The 16,830-nt window shown below is 40.7% G+C and overlaps 1 long non-coding RNA gene across 2 annotated transcripts in view; it reads right to left on the bottom strand.

Annotated features, from left to right (window-relative positions):
* LOC138414021 (uncharacterized) overlaps positions 1–16,830 on the bottom strand; it is a 297,137-nt gene that overhangs the window by 224,730 nt on the left and 55,577 nt on the right. The gene's annotated exons all lie outside the window — the stretch shown is intronic.

The raw sequence follows: 16,830 nt of genomic DNA, 5'->3' as shown, positions 1-16,830 counted from the left end.
ACGGGCATAAGATGCTAAGGTTGCTGCTGCAGCCACAAGGGAGCCTGTGTGCAAGCACAGGTCACTATCCACACCTCCCCTCCTGGGAACCTGTGCAGCCCACCACAGTCAGGGTCCCGTGATCCAGGGACAACTTCCCCGGGAGAAGGCACGGCGCGCCTCAGGCTGGTGCAACGTCATGCTGGCCTTGGCTGCTGCAGGCTCGCCCTGAATCCTTACCCCTCACTCCCCCCGGCCTGAGTAAGCCAGAACCCCTGAATCAGATGCTCCTTTAACCCCGTCCTGTCTGAGCGAAGAACAGATGCCCTCAGGCGACCTACAGGCAGAGGTGGGTCCAAATCCAAAGCTGAACCCCTGGAGATGTGCAAACAAAGAGAAAGGGAAATTTCTCCCAGCAGCCTCGGGAGCAGCGGATTAAATCTCCACAATCAACTTGATGTACCCTGCATCTGTAGAATACCTGAATAGACAACGAATCATCCTAAATTCAGGAGGTGGACTTTGGGAGCAACGATATATATATTTTATACCCTTTTTCTCATTTTGTGAGTGTGAATGTGTATGCTTCTGTGTCTGATTTTCTCTGTATAGCTTTGCTGTTGCCATTTGTTCTAGGGTTCTGTCTGTGCACTTTTTTTTTTTTAACTTACAAACAATTTTTTTTCTTAATTATTTTTATTTTAATAACTATATTTTATTTTATTTTATCTTTTTCTTTCTTTCTTTCTTTTCTCACTTTTATTCTGAGCCATGTGGAGGACAGGCTCTTGGTGCTCCATCCAGGCATCAAGGCTGTGCCACTGAGGTGGTAGAGACAAGTTCAGGACACTAGTCCACAAGAGACCTCAAAGCTCCACGCAATAACAAACGGTGAAAATCTCCCAGAGATCTCCATCTCAACACCAAGACCCAGCTCCACTCAACGACCAGCAAGCTGCAGTGAAGGACACTCTATGCCAAACAATTAGGAAGACAGGAACACAACCCCATCCATTAGCACAGAGACTGCCTAATAAAATAATAATAAGGCCACAGGCACCCCAAAACACACCACCAGACGTGGACCTGCCTACCAGAAAGACAAGATCCAGCCTCATCCACCAGAACACAGGCACTAGTCCCCTCCACCAGGAAGCCTACACAACCCACTGAACCAAACTTAGCCACTGGGGACAGACACCAAAAACAACATAAACAAAGAACCTGCTGCCTAGGAAAAGGAGACCCTAAAAACATTAAGTTAAGCAAAATGAGAAGACAGAGAAACACACAGAAGATGAAGCAAGACAAAAACCCACCAGACCTAACAAATGAGGAGGAGATAGGCAGTCTACCTGTAAAAGAATTCAGAATAATGATAGTAAACATGATCCAAATCTTGGAAATAAAATGGAGAAAATACACGAAACGTTTAACAAGGACCTAGAAGAACTAAAGAGCAAACAAACAGAGATGAACAACACAATAAATGAAATTAAAAATTCTTTAGAAGGGATCAATAGCAGAATAACTGAGGCAGAAGAACGGATAAGTGACCTGGAAAATGAAATAGCGTAAATAAATACTGCAGAGCAGAATAAAGAAAAAAAGAATGAAAAGAATTGACGACAGTCTCAGAGACCTCTGGGACAACATTAAACACACCAACATTCGAATTATAGGGGTCCCAGAAGAAGAAGAGAAAAAGAAAGGGACTGAGAAAATACTTGAAGAGATTATAGTTGAAAACTTCCCTAGTATAGGAAAGGAAGTAGTTAATCAAGTCCAGGAAGCACAGAGTCCCATACGGGATAAATCCAAGGAGAAACATGCTAAGACTCATATTAACCAAACTATCAAAAATTAAATATTAAACGCAGCAAGGGAAAAACAACAAGTAACACATAGGGGAATCCCCATAAGGTTAACAGCTGATCTTTCAGCAGAAACTCTGCAAGCCAGAAGGGAGTGGGAGGACATATTTAAAGTGATGAAAGAGAAAAAGCTAAAACCAAGATTACTCTACCCAGCAAGGACCTCATTCAGATTTGATGGAGAAATTAAAAGCTTTACAGACATGCAAAAACGAAGAGAATTCAGCACCATGAAACCCACGTTACAACAAATGCTAAAGAAACTTCTCTAGGCAGGAAACACAAGAGAAGGAAAAGACCTACAATAATAAACCCGAAACAATTAATAAAATGCTAATAGGAACATACATATCGATAATTAACTTAAATGTAAATGGATTAAATGCTCCAACCAAAAGACATAGACTGGCTGAATGGATACAAAAACAAGACGCGTATATATGCTGTCTACAAGAGACCCACTTCAGACCCAGGGACACATACAGACTGAAAGTGAGGGGATGGAAAAAGATACCCCATGCAAAGGGAAATCAAAAGAAAGCTGGAGTAGCAATTCTCATATCAGACAAAATAGACTTTAAAAGAAGGACTATTACAGGAGACAAAGAAGGACACTACATAATGATCAAGGGATCAATCCAAGAAAAAGATATAACAATTGTAAATATTTATGCACCCAACATAGGAGCACCTCAATACATAAGGCAAATACGAACAGCCATAAAAGGGGAAATCGACAGTAACACAAACATAGTAGGGGACTTCACTGTCTTTACTTTACTAGTAGGGACAGTACTTTCACCAATGGACAGATCATCCAAAATGAAAATAAAAAAGGAAACACAAGCTTTAAATGATACATTAAACATGATGGACTTAATTGATATTTATAGGACATTCCATACAAAAACAACAGAACACACATTCTTCTCAAGTGCTCATGGAACATTCTCCAGGATAGATAATATCTTGGGTCACAAATCAAGCCTTGGTAAATTTAAGAAAATTGAAATCGTTTCACGTATCTTTTCCAACCACAACACTATGAGACTAGATATCAATTACAGGAAAATATGTGTAAGAACTACAAACACATGGAAGCTAAACAACACACTACTTAATAACCAAGAGATCACTGAACAAATCAAAGAGGAAATCAAAAAATACCTAGAAACAAATGACAATGAAAACACAACGACCCAAAACCTATGGGATGCAGCAAAAGCAGTTCTAAGAGGGAACTTTATAGCTATACAAGCCTACCTTAAGAAACAAGAAACACCTCAAATAAACAATCTAACCTTACACCTAAAGCACTTAGAGAAAGAAGAACAAAAAACCCAAAGTTATCAGAAGGAAAGAAATCATAAAGATCATATCAGAAATAGATGAAAAAGAAATGAAGGAAACAATAGCAACAATCAATAAAACTAAAAGCTGGTTCTTTGAGAAGATAAACAAAATTGATAAACCATTAGCCAGATTCATCAAGAAAAAAAAGGGAGAGGACTCAAATCAATAGAACTAGAAATGAAAAAGGAAAAGTAACAACTGACACTGCAGAAATACAAAGGATCATGAGAGATTACTACAAGCAACTATATGCCAAGAAAATGGACAACCTGGAAGAAATGGACAAATTCTTAGAAATGCACAACCTTCCGAGACTGAACCAGGAAGAAATAGAAAATATAAACAGACCAATCACAAGCACTGAAATTGAGACCGTGATTAAAAATCTTCCAACAAACAAAAGACCAGGACCAAATGGCTTCACAGGGGAATTCTATCAAACATTTAGAGAAGAGCTAACACACATCCTTCTCAAACTCTTCTAAAATATAGCAGAGGGAGGAACACTCCCAAACTCATTCTATGAGGCCACCATCACCCTGATAGCAAAACCAGACAAAGATGTCACAAAGAAAGAAAACTAAAAAAAAATTAAAAATATTTTTTAAAAAAAGAAAAAAGGGGCTTGCTTGGTGGCACAGTGGTTGAGTCCGCCTGCCAATGCAGGGGACACTGGTTTTTGCCCCGGTCCAGGAAGATCCCACATGGTGTGGAGTGGCTGGGCCCGTGAGCCATGGCCACTGTGCCTGCACGTCCGGAGCCTGTGCTCCACAATGGGAGAGGCCACAACAGTGAGAGGCCCGAGTACCGTAAAAAAAAAAAAAAAAAGAAAGAAAGAAAACTACAGGCCAGTATCACTGATGAACATAGATGCAAACATCCTCAACAAAATACTAGCAAACAGAATCCAACAGCACATTAAACGGATCATACACCATGATCAAGTGGGGTTTATTCCAGGAATGCAAGGATTCTTCAATATATACAAATCAATCAACGTGATACACCATATTAACAAATTGAAGGAGAAAAACCATATGATCATCTCAATAGATGGAGAGAAAGAATTCGACAAAATTCAGCACCCATTTATGATAAAAACACTGCAGAAAGTAGGCATAGAGGGAACTTTCCTCAACATAATAAAGGCCATATATGACAAACCCACAGCCACCATCGTCCTCAATGGTGAAACACTGAAAGCATTTCCACTAAGATCAGAAACAAGACAGGGTTGCCCACTCTCACCACTCTTATTCAACATAGCTTTGGAAGTTTTAGCCACAGCAATCAGAGAAGAAAAGGAAATAAAAGGAATCCAAATGAGAAAAGAAGAAGTAAAGCTGTCACTGTTTGCAGATGACATGATACTGTACATAGAGAATCCTAAAGATGCTACCAGAAAACTACTAGAGCTAATCAATGAATTTGGTACAGTAGCAGGATACAAAATTAATGCACAGAAATGTCTGGCATTCCTGTACACTAATGATGAAAAATCTGAAAGTGAAATTAAGAAAACACTCCCATTTACCACTGCAACAAAAAGAAGAAAATATCTAGGAATAAACCTACATAAGGAGACAAAAGACGTGTATGCAGAAAATTATAAGGCAATGATGAAAGAAATTAAAGATGATACAAATAGATGGAGAGATATACCATGTTCTTGGATTGGAAGAATCAACATTGTGAAAATGACTCTACTACCCAAAGCAATCTACAGATTCAATGCAATCCCTATCAAACTACCACTGGCATTTTTCACAGAACTAGAACAAAAAATTTCACAAGTTGTATGGTAACAGAAAACACCCCGAATAGCCAAAGCAATCTGGAGAACAAAAAATGGAGCTGGAGGAATCAGGCTCCCTGACTTTAGACTATAGTAGAAAACTACAGTAATCAAGACAGTATAGTACTGGCACAAAAACAGAAAGATAGATCAATGGAACAGGATAGAAAGCCCAGAGATAAACCCACACACATATGGTCACCTTACCTTTGATAAAGGAGGCAAGAATATACAGTGGAGAAAAGACAGCCTCTCCAATAAGTGGTGCTGGGAAAACTGGACAGGTACATGTAAAAGTATGAGATTAGAACACTCCCTAACACCATACACAGAAATAGCTCAAAATGGATTAAAGACCTAAATGTAAGACCAGAAACTATCAAACTCTTAGAGGAACACTCTATGACATAAATCACAGCAAGATCCTTTTTGACCCACCTCCTACAGAAATGGAAATAAAAACAAAAATAAACAAATGGGACCTAATGAAACTTCAAAGCTTTTGTACAGCAAAGGAAACCATAAACAAGACCAAAGGACAACTCTCAGAATGGGAGAAAATATTTGCAAATGAAGCAACTGGCAAAGGATTAATCTCCAAAATTTACAAGCAGCTCATGTAACTCAATCACAAAAAAATAAACAACCCAATCCAAAAATGGGCAGAAGACCTAAACAGACATTTCTCCAAAGAACATATACAGATTGCCAACAAACACATGAAAGAATGCTCAACATCATTAATCGTTAGAGAAATGCAAATCAAAACTACAATGAGATATCATCTCGTACTGGTCAAAATGGCCATCATCAAAAAATCTAGAAACAATAAATACTGGAGAGGGTGTGGAGAAAAGGGAACACTCTTGCACTGCTGGTGGGAATGTATATTGATACAGCCACTATGGAAAACAGTTGGAGTTTCCTTAAAAAACTACAAATAGAACTACCATACAACCCAGCAATCCCACTACTGGGCATATACCCTGAGGAAACCATAATTCAAAAGAGTCATGTACCAAAATGTTCATTGCAGCTCTATTTACAATAGCCAGGACATGGAAGGAACATAATTGTCCACAACAGATGAATGGGTAAAGAAGATGTGGCATATATATACGATGGAATATTACTCAGCCATAAAAGGAAACGAAATTGAATTATTTGTAGTGAGGCAGATGGACCTAGAGTCTGTCATACAGAGTGAAGTAAGTCAGAAAGAGAAAAAGAAATACTGTATGGTAACACATAAATATGGAATCAAAAAAAAAAAAATGGTTTACAAGAACCTAGGGCCAGGATTGGAATAAAGACGCAGACGTAGAGAATGCACTTGAGGACACAGGGAGGGGGAAGGGTAAGTTGGGACGTAGTGATAGTGGCATGGGCATATATACACTACCAAATGTATAATAGCTAGCGGGAAGCAGCTGCATAGCACAGGGAGATTAGCTCGGTGGTTTATGACCACCTAGAGGGGTGGGATAGGGAGGGTGGGAGGGAGATGCAAGAGGGAGGAGATATGTGGATATATGTATATGTATAGCTGATTCACTTTGTTATAAAGCAGAAATTAACACACCATTGTAAAGCAATTATACTCCAATAAAGATGTTAGAAAGAAAAAAAGAGAATCCTCATCTCTCATCCTAGAGGAGCCACAAACTAGAGGTGCTCTGAGTCAAGAGGTGACCTTGTATTGAGCCAGATATGACACCTAGGAAGTTGAGAAAGGATGCCTTCCACTGCTACTAGTCTCCCAGAATTCAACCTTTAGTTTTGGGCCATGTGGTTTAGGGTGACCAATCATCTGGGTGTTCCCAAAACCATCCCAGTTCTAGCCCTGAAAGTCCTGCATCTGGGAAACCCTATCTATGAATGTGTTCTCTCTTCACCCTCTACCAAATCTCCCTGAGGCCAGCTGCCTTTCTACATCTCTAAATGTTCATTTTTTTAAGAAACATCAAGGCTTTACTATGTGGCAAGACTTTACTATAGTAAGACTATACCAGGTGTAAAGGATATCAAGGCAAAAAAAATCCAAATCTCTGAACAGGTACCATCTGCCGGCTGTATCATCCTTTCAAACTGATAGCCATCTTTTCAAACACCATCCAGGCCTAAGACCTCCCACCTGCCATCATGCTCTGTAAATACCAGGTCCCATCTGCCCAGCTCTTCTTCCTCTTGCTGGTTGCTCTAATAACTGCCTTGTGTCCACCTGCTGTTCCCATATGGTCTGGTCTATTCACCCAGTGATTGAACTCCTAATCCCACCCTGACAAGTGGCTAAAAAGAAGCCACTTGTCTCACTAGCCTACCTAGCTAAGTGGGAAACTAGAAGTGGCTAAAAGCCTCATGCCTCAGGAGAGCTGTTGAGTCAATGATATGTTTTCTCAAGTTCTAGACCATAGATCCTCAAGTAGAACAACAGAAAAATGGTTATCAGGGGATCTCTGTTTTAAAATATAATTGGGGATTCTGAAAGTCTTTTTTTCTCATCCTCAGTACTTCCATTTCTCTGCCCCCTTAGGTCTATGCTTGGGCATTTTTTTCCTTGACGTGATGTAGCACTTGGACTGAATAGTAGGCCCTTGTAACTACTTCGCATAACTGCTTTTCACAAAGAATATATTTCTGAATATATTGGTATCAGCTCAGCTACTTATTACCTCTGCTACTTTATGGATGTCACTTCATCTTTCAGGACCCCAGTTTATACAACATGAATGGGATGATAATATCCTAACAAAATAACTAACATATATTAATATGAATGTCATGGATACCTCTTGCTTTTGCCTATCCTATACACATCCCTTTACCTTCTGTCAAGTAACAGGACCTGTCTTACAAGTGAGAAAGTCATTACAAGTAGTCTGGACTGAGTTTGTGCCACCATGATACACTTCTTCCCAGCATTTAACTCCCTTTTCTCACCAACACTACCCTGATATTCTTTATGGAATATGCATCTCCCCATTCTTAGTCATGTCCTAGCTGAATAAGTAAGCTACTTTTGGCTTAATGCAATTGATACATTCCATCCTCCAGGCCATAGGAGGAGGCATGTGACCCAGTGCCAGCCATTAAGAGAGGGGATGGGGCTTCCCTGGTGGCACAGTGGTTAAGAATTTGCCTTTCAATGCAGGGGACACAGGTTCGATCCCTGGTCCGGGAAGATCCCACATGCCGCGGAGCAACTAAGCCCGAGCGCCACAACTACTGAGCGTGCGCTCTAGAGCCTGCAAGCCATAACTACTGAAGCCCGCGTGCCTAGAGCCAGTGCTCCGCAGCAAGAGAAGCCACTGCAATGAGAAGCCCACACACCGCAACGAAGAGTGGCCGCCGCTTGCCGCAACTAGAGAAAGCCCGCACGCAGCAACAAAGACCCAACGCAGCCAAAAATAATAAATAACTAAAATAATTTTTTTTAAAAAAAGAGAGGGGATGAATGTCAGAAATTGTGTGGGAGCACTGAAAGAGTACTCTCAACTTGAATCACACGGTGTGAGAAATAAAATCATTTTGATCCTGTGAAGAGAGAACCTCCACTTGCCAGGGCCATGTACGGAGCCCGATAATGAAGTCAACAATATAGGATACAGAGTGAAGAGATGGGGAGAAATCTGATCCCTGACATTGTTTGTAGATTGAACCCCACCTGAAATCAAATCTGTATGGGCCATTAGATTTCCTTTATTGTTTCTAATAGTTTGAAATGAACTCTCTGTCTCTTGCAAACAAAAGACATTTGAACCAGCATGAGACCCAGGCCTGGCCAATTAGAGCACGTCCATCCCTCAGATTATAGTAATTAGGGTTCAAGGGTGCACAGAGAAGCCAAGGCAGGAGCTCCCCAGGAACGTTCAGCCAGTGCTTAGAGAGAGATGTTTCTAGGAAAGAACCTATCTCACAAATGAGTCTCTCTTTATAATCACATTTTTGAATTATGGAATCTAGCAGCGCCAAATCCAGGTCTAGCCTTGATTTTTAGTCACGTAAAACATATTCCTTTTGCTTAACAAACCTGAATTGTGTTTCTGCTACTTATAACCGAAAAGGTCTTGACTAGACCCTTTATGCTAGATTCTTTGGTAACATTTTTATGTACATGAGAAACCATAATTATCCCCATTTCATAGATGAAGGAAGTGTGACTCAGAGAAGTTAAGTGAATTGTTCAAGGTCACACACCAGGTAACAGAGTTCCTGAAGTCAAAACTTTGTTGTTGGGTTTCCCCGGTGGCGCAATGGTTGAGAGTCCGCCTGCCATTGCAGGGGACACGTGTTCGTGCCCCGGTCCGGGAAGATCCCACATGCCGCGGAGCGGCTGGGCCCGTGAGCCATGGCCGCTGAGCCTGCGCGTCCGGAGCCTGTGCTCCGCAACGGGAGAGGCCACAACAGTGAGAGGCCCGCATACCGGAAAAAAAAAAAAAAAAAGTTGTTGTTAATAATTGTGTTAAATGGTTTCCAGATGCTTTCATGAACTTGTTCATTTCGTCAACGGTTTGCTCTGCTAACTTCTCAACAAAACTCCTAGTACCTGTGGATTCTGCTTGTCACAGGCAAATTCAGGGAGTTCAGTATGACTCATTTCCCTACAAAACCAAGGGTGCCTCCCAGGTGGACGTTTATCACCTGGTTTAAAGGAATGCATGATATTGGTACCTAAAAGCAGAGTCAGAAACATTTACATTCCGTTGCTTATAAACAAAATAAAAAGCAGGCAGTTTAAGGCTGTAAACGGCAGCATCTTCTAGCATTTAATTGTTGTTGGTAGTGGTTCTATTGGTGCAATATTGCTAGTATCTTGAAAACAGACATCTAAATCCAAGCAGGAAGAATTCTATTAAGAAAACAATAAACAAACAAAAGCCAGCCTCAATAAAACCACCTAAACATTAAGTCCCCCCCATCCCATTCCATGGTACCTTATGAAATCATGCTCCATCAGTCTTTCCCTCCTTTGCAGAATAAAGAAAAACCCTAGTGGAGTGTGAGTTTGGTTGCACATTTTTCTTGTACTCTCTAGTTACTACTGCTCAGACACTAGACAGCATTTAGGGCTGGCCCTTATTAATTCAAAACTTTCAGATGGATTCATCTCTTCTGGCTCAAAGGGGAGAGTAAGGGTTTAGTATGAGCAATTGGACTCAGTCTTGACTCTCAGCCTCTGAAAATGGGCATATTTATAGAACTCTGTATTAGTGTATTCGTCCCCTATGGCTGTCATAACAAATTACCACACACTTAAAACAACAAAAATGTATTCTCTTACAGTTTAGAGGTCAGAAGTCAAAATGAGTTTTAAGAGACAAATATCAAGGTGTTGGGAAACTTGTTTCTTCTAGAGGCTCCAGGGGAGAATGTGCTCCTTGTCTCTTCCAGATTCTAAAGGCTGCAACATTCCTTGGCTCCTGGTGTCATCGCTTCAATATCTGCTCCATTGTCACATAGCCTTCTTCCACCTCTGATCTTCTTGCCTCCCTCTTATAAAGACCATGGTGATTACCTTTAGGGTCCACAGGATAATCCAAGATAATCTTCCCATCTCAAGACCCTTAAATTAATCACATGTCCAAAATTTCTTTGCAATATTGGTGACATTCATGGGTTCTGGGGACTGGGAGGTAAACATCTTTGGGGGACCATAATTCAGCCCACCATAATTTGGAAACGTGAATTACCACTGAACACCAGGATAGAGAGGCAAAATCTAATATAGGAATTTTTAAATAATCAGATGAACGAAATCCTAGGCAGCTTTCTAAACAGAGTGGAACAGGTGGATAAAAAACAGCCATGCACCATCCTTTGTAGAAATAGTCTAATTTACTACACGGTACAAGTAGCCTAGATCTAGGAAAGCCACACCAAATTTTTTTTTTAAAAAAGGTTGTAGCCGATCTACCACTTACCAGCTCTGTGAGACCTTATATGAATTACTCAATCTCTCTAAACCTGTTGTACTCTGTGAAGTGGGGAATACTTACCCACCTCATAGTGCTGTTGTAAGTATAAAATTTCCATGTAAAACATCAGATCAATGCAAGGAATGTAGCAAGTAACCTATACATGTTAACTATTTGTATAATGTTAATGATAATGATAACAATAATAATTTCTGACTTTTAAACTTGTGAAATACTTGACTATATTGGCCAGGAAGGTTTGCAATTTCATAGGGTTTTTTTAAAGCAAGACTAGAAAACAATTTTTCTCAGAGAACATCGTAATTTTTAGAAGCAAAGGGATCATTTTTGCCTAAGGTCTGTCTCTAGCAAACAAGAAGAAAGTATTGATCCTCAACTTGTTATGCAACCCTTCCCGTGCGCTTTATAGCAGAAGATTAAAAAGACTAAGATGTGTTCTTCATCCTCAAGAGCCTTGCACTGTAGTTAATGTTGACAAGACTAACTTATTTAAAACAGAGCAAAATAAGAGACAATATCGAGTTGAGTCTGAATTACACGGAATGGATTATAAATGCAATAAAATCCCAGAAGAAAATCAGATTAGTATGGGAGAGAGTGGTCAGGCAAGAGAGCAGGCATAAACTAGAACTTGAAGGCTGAGTAATATTTGGATAGCCAGGAAGAGGGCATTGTAAGACATGGAAAATGGAAAGAACAGAGAAGCAAAGGCTAGGGGCCAAAGAGAGGTCAATCATTGTAGCCTGGCACCACGCCTATGAATGTTAAAAACTAATAATGTAAGGACCCAAGTGCTGGAAATTAAAAAAAAAAAAGAAAGAAAGAAATACGTGGCAGTGGTTAAGAGTAGGAACTTGGGAGTCAAAATATTTGGATTTTGGTTCATGTCTTCACCACTTGCTAGCTTTGGGACCTTCAACAATTCCTGTAACTTCTCTGGTCCTCAACTTTCACACCTATTTAACAAACTTGATAATATCTATCTCATAGTATTGCTTCAAAATTAAAGATAATGAATGTGAAATGTTAACACAATGCCCGGTATATATTAATCATTCAATCAGTGACATCTATAATAGCTGTAATAGTGACAGTAGTAGTAGAATAATCCCGCTTGACTGTAGAATCATAGATGTTCAAACATAGAACAAACTCCAGAGATTTTTTTATCCGGGGCCCCTCATTTAAGAGGGAAGATAACTGAAGTGTGGAGAGATGAGATGACACTCAGCCTCTCATTGGCAAACTCAGAATCCACTATTCTTCCCTCCACACCTGTCAGATCCAACATTCCTATTCCGAAATAACTAGTGGTTGGTGCTCTTGAATATGCAAAATTAGTGCTGATTTAGGAACCCTTTTTAAAGGACTGCTGAGTGTTAGCTGCCTTCAGTCAGAGGGAGAATATGAGAAAGCCAAATTCTACAAAGAGAAGTTTTCAACCCTCCAATAACCACTCCACCAAGAGTAGAAGCTGAACAAGGACACTTTGGGCTTAAAGTCATTTGCCTGTTCTTCCTCCAGTCAACCTTTTAACCGACCTTTGCTAGAAAATTTCCACCTCGGTCTCCTGGAGTTTAAACCAAGGCCATTAAACATCTCTAGTATATGTTGGAGGGTTTTTTTTTAATGCTCTGGAATTTCTCAGCCCTGGAAATATATGCAAAAATAATTTCACAAAGCACTTGGTGTGATTTCTAACAAAAAACATTCTCAAATGCAGATTATTCAAAGACTTGGTGCAGTGAGCCGTGAGCAAACCATGCTCTTATACTGTCCCCTTCTGGTTGATGGCCAAAAGGGACAGACTGTATGGTTTAAGAAACTAGCTCAATTTCATTTTAAATAAAATCCCTCTCTTTTGTAATCACCTTGCCCTAGCCTTGTTGATAGGCAGCTGTAGGTAATTTACTTGCTAGAAATAGTTATATCAGCTGAATAACTCATTAATGTTAAAGTGAAGACAGCTTTTGTGCTTTGGAAGAGCAATAAGTAGGGAAAAATTACTCAGCTGTCTTAGCATCAGGCAGGAGCACTGAAGCAGAGAAGAAACAGAACTTGCTTCTTGGTTGCTGAGAATGGATGGTATGAAATTTCTTCAGATGCCAAGTTTAGCCAAATCACAGGAGGATTCCATTAAACATAAGGTAAGCAGCAGGAATATCCACCTGAGCTTCCTTTTTTGATGAGACAGAGGCAAGGAAAGGCCAATTTCTACAATAAGGTGGCTAAATAGAGATCAATTTGAGGAATGAATCCTGGCCTCTGAATATCTTCCTAAAACATGAAAAGAAGACTTGAGAGAGGATTTAGGCAGGTATAATTCCTCTTATGCAGATACAGTCTGTTAGTTACGATAAGCTATGCCATAGTGACAAACAACCATAAAATCTCAGAAGTTTATTTCTCACTCACATAAAATCCACAGGGCCAAGGCGCATTGTCCTTATCACACTGTATAGTAATTGCCCATTTATTTATTTACCATAGCAGACTGCATGGACAGGCCACTCAAGATAGCTATTCCTCTTGCTCTCTGTACATTCCCTGCTTAACCTACACGTACTCACATGACTATCCAATCCTCTTTATTATAGGGCTTAATCAGTAACTCCCTACATGCTTGCCCCCTGCCCCAGCTTCTGGTTTCCCTGGTAACTGATAAGCCAAACTGACATCAATTCCCCCTATAACTAGTAGCCTCCTTCTCACCCCCCTTCCCCCATCCCCAGTAGCGAAGACTGTTGCCATGTCCTGTCCACCAGCTGCTGTATACAGTGGGTTGTCACTCCAGGACTTTGCTTCAGACTTGTAAGATTCCCTATACAGTAAACAACTGATGTCTCTGTCACTGTCTCTGGGCTCTTTCCTTAGTCTCTCAGCTGAGCAATTACAAGGCTTGCAGGCCCGCGGGATGCAGCCCAACAAGACCATGAACTATCTTCAGGGAGGAACTATGTCTATTCAGTTCTATGCTATATCCCCAATACTTAGCACAATACCTGACATGTAGGTACTCAAGGAATATTCGTTGAATAATGAAAGAATGAAGGGAGAGATGAATGAATGAATCAAACTAAATACCTCTGGGCATCATTTCCAGGAGCTCTGACTTCTCTTTTCGCCCTCTCCATACTTTAGGTACAGACCTAAAGCAAATGCCCATTTTACATTGGGGTAGCATTACTGTGTTCCCCTAGGCCTCTGTCATGGTATCATTCCCATGTAATTGTGCGATGTCTTTTAAAGGTCTTCTTGGTGGGCCCCTGACACACTGGGGATGTGAGTCAACAAGGGTGGAAAGTAAATATTCTTAGCAACCAATCTTTGTAATGCTTGCATTAAGGAGAGGGTGATGGATAGAGCACACAGCCCACTGGAGCCCTTACAGATGGGCTGCTTGGGGAGCCATTTCACAAAATGGTGCCAGCACAAAGCACTAAAAATTCAAAAGACAGGGCTTCCCTGGTGGCGCAGTGGTTGAGAGTCCGCCTGCCGATGCAGGGGACGCGGGTTCGTGCCCCGGTCCGGGAGGATCCCACATGCCGCGGAGCGGCTGGGCCCGTGAGCCATGGCCGCTGAGCCTGCGCATCCGGAGCCTGTGTTCCGCAACGGGATAGGCCACAACAGTGAGAGGCCCGCGTACGGAAAAAAAAAAAAACAATGCAAGACCCAATGAGATCACAGGGAGAAAGAAAAGGGGGGAAATATCCTAGATAGGAGGAAGATAGGAGAAGAAAATGGCATCTTAAGACGTGATTCTCATCAAAACAAAACATATCCATACGTCTTACCAGCAGTGTAGAAGACCCCAGGAGATTCTTTTCCTTTTGCTTTTCTCTTTTCTTTCCATAGAGTTTCACCATTTTTCACTGACCAAATACTAACTGAAGTAATACTGTGACCAACTATCTTGAATCCCCATCCCTAAAGATCTTACCATTTCTACCTGTTTTTTAGCAAAGATCCTTTTAACCATTACACATTGATGGATACCAAGCTGGTAGCTTTGGCTCTCTAAGTTTCTCAATTCTTTATGTAGTTATTGGAGAATTTATAGATGATTATTTTGCACGTAAGGCAAGATAGGGAGTGTGTTTGAAATCACAAAAGGTGCTGGGACATAAAATCTCTGAACCATAAATCTTGCAGTTTAACAAGAATTGCACCCAGGGGTACTGGGTCTGTCTGTATATGAGGTTTTGGATAAAGATCCAGATCTATTGATCATAGCCCCGTTCTTTGTACTTAGAGATTGAGGATCAACTTACAATTTGTGCTGAAACACAGAGCTATTAGCCCAAATTCCTTTCTCCTTCCTGGCCCCCCATGTGCCTGATAGTGCATCTCCCAGAGAAGGTGCAGTTCCCCACCACCACCCTGTGGTTAGAGGGAGAACTGCACTGTCATTGGGGCTTATATTTGCGTGACCTTTTGCATACTCACATTAGGCAATGATGACTATTTCTGGACTGCAAAATACTAACTGAAGAACAGATAGATTATATAGTGTGCCTTCTAAGTGGCATGTTGCTATGGTTTCCCACTGAAAGAACAGAATTCTCACCATTAGGTTATCTGAAATCTGCAGGATTGCTCCAAAATGTTTCCGCAGAGCAATGGAATGTCCTTTGAACACAACTCCATCTGTATAATCAAATGCAGTCTCAGACTAGCAGGGAACACGATGTGTTTTTTGAAGAATGTCTTCATTGAATGCAGTAGGATTTGCAGGACATGTATAAGGCTAAAACAGGCATTGACCTCTGTTGGTAAGGCACCTTTCCTGTATTTATTAACTATATTCCTTATGCCAAAAAGTTATTGAATATGAACCACCTAGGCATGCAAATGGGATGCTTTAAACTCTTCAAAAGCTTCCCACTGCTCTTAAGATAAAATCCAAATCCTTTCTCATGGCCTGTGTTCCTTGTATGGTCAAACTCCGGACTACTTCTCTATCCTCACCTTACCCCACTCTTTCCCCCCAATTCACAATCTGCTACACTCACCTTCTTTTACATCCTTCAAAGCATCCTCTAAAACGCCAAGCTTTTCCCTGCAGTAGGGTCTATACACACGCTATTTCTCTTGCTTGGAATGCTTTTCCCCCATTCCTGGCCTGCCTTAATTCTTACAAATCCTCCAGTTCTCAAATTAATACCACATCCTGAGATACCCATCACCCCAATTTAAATTAAGTTCCCATTTATACTCCCTGGCAGGACTCTGCACTATTTCACAGCACACATCAAAATTTGAAATTAATTGTATAGTCCTGTGATTGTTTAATATATATCCCCTCCACTAAAATAAAGTCTTGAAGTCATGGATTATGTCTTTTTGGTCTACTATATCCCCAGCACTTATTACAGAACTTGGCATATGGTAGGCATTCAATACTGAATGAATGAATCAGCCCACTGACTTCAATCCCCATTTACTTAGTAATTAGGAGGAAATTCAATGATCCATTGAATGAGTATTAAAACTGGGGAAAATGCAAAGAAATCTTGCCCTCAAGTAGCTTATGAATACAGTAAGGGGAAATACAACAGGGGAGACAAATAGGCATATATAAATGAAACAGCAATTTACATGGGACGTTTCTTGTCTCCTGGAACCCTAATGACAATCACGGTCAATTAATGCCCATACATTGCACACCTCTGAAGGAATTGCTATCCAGTCCAGTAGGAGTCCTTAGGTCATCACGTAACCCCACCCAGGATAAAAGAAGCCCAGAGATTCAATAAGGAAGAGAGAGTATATTTTGAAGGGTGTTTGTGGAAACAGAGTGCTCTGAAACATACGCCCTCTCTCTCCTCAAGCTCCGCGAAGGGTCAGCAGGAGAATCCTTCAGGGAGATTGGGGGGAAATAAATCCAGAGTGT

The sequence above is a fragment of the Delphinus delphis genome, chromosome 3, assembly GCF_949987515.2.
Source record: "Delphinus delphis chromosome 3, mDelDel1.2, whole genome shotgun sequence".
NCBI lineage: Eukaryota > Metazoa > Chordata > Mammalia > Artiodactyla > Delphinidae > Delphinus > Delphinus delphis.
This window is presented reverse-complemented; position numbering and strand designations above follow the sequence as displayed.